This window comes from Mesocricetus auratus, unplaced genomic scaffold (genome assembly GCF_017639785.1).
Source record: "Mesocricetus auratus isolate SY011 unplaced genomic scaffold, BCM_Maur_2.0 contig_3219_pilon_obj, whole genome shotgun sequence".
Classification (NCBI taxonomy): Eukaryota; Metazoa; Chordata; class Mammalia; order Rodentia; family Cricetidae; genus Mesocricetus; species Mesocricetus auratus.
Window position 1 is genome coordinate 1 of NW_024432577.1, and position 6971 is coordinate 6971.

Genomic DNA, 6971 nt, shown 5'->3' on the forward strand with positions numbered 1-6971 from the left:
CAAAGAATCTAAAGAGCACCAAGAAAAAACAACCAAGAAAATTAAGGAAACAGCTCAAACAGTTGAAGGATTGAAAGCTGAAATAGAAACGATAAAGAAAACACAGAATGAAGGGATGCTGGAAATAGAAAAGCTCGGTAAACGGTCTGGAACTACAGATGCAAGTATCACTAATAGAATACAAGACATAGAAGAGAGAATCTCAGGTGTTGAAGACTCATTAGAGGATATAGAGTCGTCAACCAAAGAAAATCTCAAAACCAACAAATCATTAACACAAAATATCCAGGAAATATGGGACACCATGAAGAAGCCAAACCTGAGAATAATAGGTATAGAAAAAGGTGAAGAACTTCAACTTAAAGGTACAGAAAACATATTCAACAAAATCATAGAAGAAAACTATCCTAACCTAAAGAAAGATATGCCTATGAAAGTACAAGAATCTTACAGAACACCAAATAGGCTTGACCAGAAAAAGAAGTCACCTCGCCATATAATAATCAAAACATCAAACCTACAGAGCAAAGAGAAAATATTAAGAGCAGCTAAAGAAAAAGGCCAAGTAACATGTAAAGGCAGACCTATCCGAATTACATCTGACTTCTAAATGGAAACGATGAAAGCCAGAAGATCCTGGTCAGATGTCCTACAAACGCTAAGGGAACAAGGATGCCAGCCCAGACTACTATATCCAGCAAAGCTCTCAATTACCATAGATGGAGAAAACAAAATATTCCATGACAAAGCCAGATTTAAACAATACGTATCCATGAATCCAGCTCTACAGAAAATGCTAGAAGGAAAACCTAGAGCCAAGGAAGATAACTACATTCACAAAGACACAGGCAATATAGAATCATAACTTACAAAACACTATAGGAAAAAGGGAGGAGAAACTACACAAAATAACTTCACTAACAATAAATCAAGCGCAAACAAGGATCACCAATCAATGGTCATTAATATCCCTCAATGTCAATGGCATCAACTTACCTATAAAAAGACACAGACTAGCAGAATGGATACGAAGACAGAACCCTTCCTTCTGCTGCATACAAGAAACTCATCTCAACACCAAAGGCAGGCGTTATCTCAGAGTAAAGGCCTGGGAAAAGATCTTCCAATCAAACGGCCCCAAGAAACAAGTGGGCGTAGCAATCTTAATATCTAACAAATTAGGCTTCAAATTAAAATCAATCAAAAGAGATGAAGAAGGGCACTTCATATTCATCAAAGGAAAAATACATCAAGACGAAGTCTCGATTTTAAATATCTATGCCCCAAATACAAAGGCACCTACATTCGTGAAAGAAACATTACTAAAGCTCAAAATGCACATAAAATCTCACACACTAATAGTAGGAGACTTCAACACTCTGCTCTCACCGCTAGATAGGACCTCCAGACAGAAACTTAACAAAGAAACAAAAGAACTAATAGAAGTTATGACCCAACTGGGTTTAACAGACATCTATAGAACATTCCACCCAAATAAAAAGGGATATACCTTCTTCTCGGCACCACATGGAACCTTCTCTAAAATTGACCACATAATAGGAAACATAGCAAATCTCCACAGATACAAAAAAATTGGAATAACCCCCTGCATCTTATCAGACCACCATGCATTAACATTAGAATTCAACAATAACACAAATCGCAGAAACCCTACAAACTCATGGAGATTGAACAATGCACAATTGCACCATCCCTGGATAAAGGAACAAATAAAAAAAGAAATTAAAGACTTCCTCGATTTCAATGAGAATGAAGACACAACATACACAAACTTATGGGACACTTTGAAAGCAGTGCTGAGAGGAAAGTTTATAGCACTAAGTGCCCACATGAAAAAACTGGAGAACAGTCATACTAGAGAATTAATAGCACAGCTGAATGTTCTAGAACAAAAAGAAGCAAACTCCCCCAGGAGGAGCTGACGCCAGGAAATAATGAAATTGAGGGCTGAAATCAATCAAGTAGAAACCAGGAAAACATTGAGAAGAATCAATGAAACAAAGAGTTGGTTCTTTGAGAAAATCAACAAAATAGACAAACCTCAGTCCAAACTAACCAAAAGACAGAGAGAGAACATGCTAATTAACAAAATCAGGGATGAGAAAGGGGACATAACAACGGACTCTGAGGAAATCAAGAGAATCATCAGGGCATACTTTGAAAATCTGTACTCCACAAAATTTGAAAATTTAAAGGAAATGGACAATTTCCTGGATAGATATCACTTGCCAAAACTAAATCAAGAACAGATAAATAATCTAAACAGACCTATAACCCCTAATGAAATAGAAGCAGTCATCAAAAGTCTCCCAAACAAAAAAAGCCCAGGCCCAGATGGCTTCAGTGCAGAATTCTACCAGAAATAAAAAGAAGAGCTCATTCCAATACTCGTCAAAGTATTCCACACTATAGAAGCAGGAGGCTCACTGCCAAACTCTTTCTACGAGGCTACAATTACCTTGATACCCAAGCCACACAAAGACACAACTAAGAAAGAGAACTATAGACCAATTTCCCTCATGAACATTGATGCAAAAATACTCAATAAAATACTTGCAAACCGGATTCAAGAACACATCAGAAAAATCATCCACCATGATCAAGTAGGCTTCATTCCAGGAATGCAGGGATGGTTCAACATTAGAAAATCTATCAATGTAATCCACCATCTTAACAATCTGCGAAAGAAAAACCACATGATCATCTCACTAGATGCTGAAAAAGCCTTTGACAAAATCCAGCACCCCTTCATGATAAAGGTCCTAGACAGATCAGGGATAACAGGAACGTACCTGAATATAATAAAAGCAATATACAGTAAACCAACAGCTATCATCAAACTAAATGGAGAGAAACTCAAAGCAATTCCTCTAAAATCAGGAACAAGACAAGGCTGTCCAGTCTCTACTTATCTCTTCAATATTGTACTTGAAGTTCTAGCTACAGCAATAAGACAACAAAAGGAGATAAAGGGGATACAAATAGGAAAAGAAGAAGTCAAACTTTCATTATTTGCAGATGATATGAGAGTTTACATAAGTGACCCAAAAAACTCCGCAAGGTTACTCCTAGAGCTGATAAACACCTTCAGCAATGTGGCAGGATACAAGGTAAACTCAAAAAAATCAGTGGCCCTATTATATACAGATGATGAAGTGACTGAGAAAGAAATCAGGGAAGCATCACCTTTTACAATAGCCAAGAACAGCATCAAATATCTGGGGATAATGTTAACCAAGGAAGTGAAAGCCCTGTATATCAAGAACTTTGTGTCTTTGAAGAAAGAAATCAAAGAAGATACCAGAAAATGGAAAGATCTCCCATGCTCTTGGATTGGTAGGATCAACATAATAAAAATGGCAATCTTGCCAAAAGCCGTCTATAGATTCAATGCAATCCCTATCAAAATTCCATCACAATTCTTCAAGGACCTGGAAAGAACATTAATCAACTTTATATGGAAAAACAAAAGGCCCAGGATAGCCAAAACATCCCTATACAATAAAGGAACTTCAGGAGGCATCACCATACCTGACTTCAAGCTCTATTATAGAGTTATAGTCCTGAAAACAGCTTGGTATTGGCACAAAAATAGGCAGGTAGACCAATGGAACCGAATCGAAAGCCCTAATTTTAACCCACACACCTATGAACACCTGATTTTTGACAAAGAAGCTAAAACTGTACAGTGGAAAAAAGAAAGCATCTTCAACAAATGGTGCTGGCATAACTGGGTACTGGTATGCAGAAGACTGCAGATAGATCCATGTTTAACGCCTTGTACAAAACTTAAGTCCAAATGGATCGAACATCTCAACATACATCCAGCCACACTGAAACTTTTAGAAGAGAAAGTGGGAGATACTCTTCAACGAGTTGGTACAGGAGACCACTTCCTAAACATAACACCAGTGGCACAGGCACTGAGATCGACAATTAACAAATGGGACCTTCTGAAACTAAAAAGCTTCTGTAAGGCAAAGGACACAATCAAAAAGACAAAAAGGCAGGCCACAGAATGGGAAAAGATATTCACTAACCCTACATCTGACAGAGGGCTAATCTCCAAAATTTACAAAGAACTCAAGAAACAAATCTCCAAAACACCAAAGGATCCACTTGAAAGGTGGGGTACAGAGCTAAATAGAGAATTCTCAGTAGAGGAGGCTAAAATGGCCAAGAGACACTTAAGAAAGTGCTCAACATCCTTAGCCATCAGGGAAATGCAAATCAAAACAACTCTGAGATACCATCTTACTTCTGTCAGAATGGCTAGAATCAAAAACACCGAAGACAATTTATGCTGGAGGGGATGTGGAGAGAGAGGAACACTCCTCCACTGCTGGTGGGAATGCCGACTCATACAGCCTCTTTGGAAATCAGTATGGAGATTCCTCAGGAAAATGGGAATTAATCTACCACTAGACCCAGCAATTCCACTCTTAGGCATTTATCCAAATGAGGCAGGTTCATACAACAAGGGCATCTGCTCCACTATGTTCATAGCAGCATTGTTTGTAATAGCCAGAACCTGGAAGCAACCTAGATGCCCCTCAACTGAAGAGTGGAAAGAGAAAATGTGGTACATTTACACAATGGAGTATTACTCAGCAGAAAAAAACAATGGAATCTTGAAATTCGCAGGGAAATGGATAGCACTGGAAGAAACCATCCTGAGTGAGGTAACCCAGTCGCAAAAAGACAAACATGGTATGTACTCACTCATATATGGATTTTAAATATGGATCAGGATAGTGCCAGTCTGCACTTCCACAGATAGAGAGTCTGGGAAACAGGAAAGAACCTAAAAGATATGCATATATGCATAGTACCCAAGAGAAGAGGATGGAGACAAGATCCTCTGAATGGATGGGGAACAGGGCGAGGGGGGTAGTGGGACCTGGGAAGAATAGAGGGGGTAAAGAGGAAGGGAGTTGGTCATGGGGGAACAGGAAGTTGAGGGGGTGGGGGTAAAATAGGGGGAACAGGGAATCATAGGATCGAAGACAGATCAGGCAACAGAGTGACCTCGAGTGATCTAAAGGTATAACATCAATTGGCAAGCTAAGCAATAGTGGAAGGACCACCTCGAATGCCCATTCCTGATAATGAACTTGATGTCTATAACTATCCGGGAGCCTTCATCCTGGGACTGATGGAAGCAGAGGCAAACACACAACTAAGCACTGAACTGAACCCAAGGAACCCAGTGACAGAGAGAGAGGAGTGATGAGCAAATTGGCAAAGAATGGGCTGGCAAAACCAGCAGAGACAGCTGATCTGAACAGGGGAGTGCTCTTGGACCCCAGACCGACAGTGGCGAGGCCAGAATGGGACTGATCTGGACCCCCAAATGTGAGTGTCAGTGAGAAGGTCTGGGCAACCTATGGGGCTCTGACCTGTGGATCAGTGTCTATCCCTGGTATACAATCTGTCTTCATGTGCCTATAGCACAAAGAGAGATGCTCTCTCAGCCTGGACTCTTAGGTGAGTGCCTTGATCCTACCAAGAGTAAAATGAGAGACTCTAGACATCCCCTATGTGGAAGGATTTGGCAATAGTGTGGGAGGGAGGGTGGAAGGGGAGTGCGGGAGGAGGGCAGGGAGAGGGAACTGGGATTCACATGTAAAACAAGCTATTCAAAATAAAAAAAAAGTATAATGTAAAAAAAAAGAAACCTTGCCTCACGGAGGTCCTCACCACAGTTAAAGTGGTAAGTTAACTGTCAAAATATTTAGGCAAGGGGGCACCTGGATTTGAACCAGGGACCCCTTGATCTGCAGTCAAATGCTCTACCCCTGAGCTATACCCCCATCTGTTTTGTGTATATCTAATAAATATCTTTGAACCTGTAAAAAAAAAAACAAAGAATGTTCATCTCTAATTTTACCTATGGAGTGTGTGCATATTCCTAAGTATTAATCATAGAGTGTGTGCATCACAAAATATTAATCATAGAGTGTGTGTTTATTTTGTACATATTAATCATAGAGTGTGTGTATATCTCTAAATATTAATTATAGAGTGTGTGTTTATCTCTAAATATTAATCATTGAGTGTGTGTTTACCTCTAAATAATAATGATAGAATGTTTATCTGTAAATATTAATCGAAAAGTGTGTGTTTATCTTCTACATATTAATAATAGAGTGTGTGTTTAATTCTAAATATTAATCACAGAGTGTGTATATCTCTAAATATTAATAAAAGAGTGTGGGTTTATCTCTATATATTAATCATAGAGTGTTAATCTCTAAATTTTGATCATAGTGTTGTATTTATTTCTAAATATTAATCAGACAGTGAGTAACTATCTCTAAATATTAATCATAGATTGTGATTGTGTATCTCTACATATTAATCATAATGTGTGTGTGTTCATCTCTAAATATTAATCATAGTGTTTGTTTATATCTAAATGTTAATCAGAGTGTGAGTGTGTATCTTCTACATATTAAACATAGTGTGCGTTTCTATCTGTTAATATTAATCATAGTGTGTATATCTCTATATATTAATCACAGAGTATGTTTATCTTCTAAATATTAATCAAAGAGTGCGTGTTTATCTCTAAATATTACCCATAGAGTGTATGTTTATCTCTAATATTAAGCATAGTGTCAGTGTATCTCTAAATATTGATCATACAGTTGTATTTATCTCTAAATATTGATCACAGAGTGTGTGTTTATCTGTAATATTAATCATAGAGTGTGGGTTTATCTCTAAATATTAACAACAGAGTGGGTGTTTATCTGTAAAGATTAATCATAGAGAGTGTGTTTATCTCTAAATGTTAATCATATATTGTGTGTTTATCTAAATATTAATGACAGTGTTTGTATTTATCTCTAAATATTAATCACAGAGTATGTGTCTATCTCTAAGTATTAATCGTAGAGTGTGTGTTTTTCTCTAAATATTGATCAAAGTGTGTGTTTATATCTAAA

The 6971-nt window shown here is 37.8% G+C and overlaps 1 non-coding gene across 1 annotated transcript; it reads right to left on the bottom strand.

The window, feature by feature from the left end:
- Positions 1-5762: 5762 nt before the first annotated feature.
- On the bottom strand, positions 5763-5834 carry Trnac-gca. The gene has a single exon. It is a non-coding gene; the product is annotated as a tRNA-Cys (tRNA).
- Between the last annotated feature and the right edge of the window lie 1137 nt (positions 5835-6971).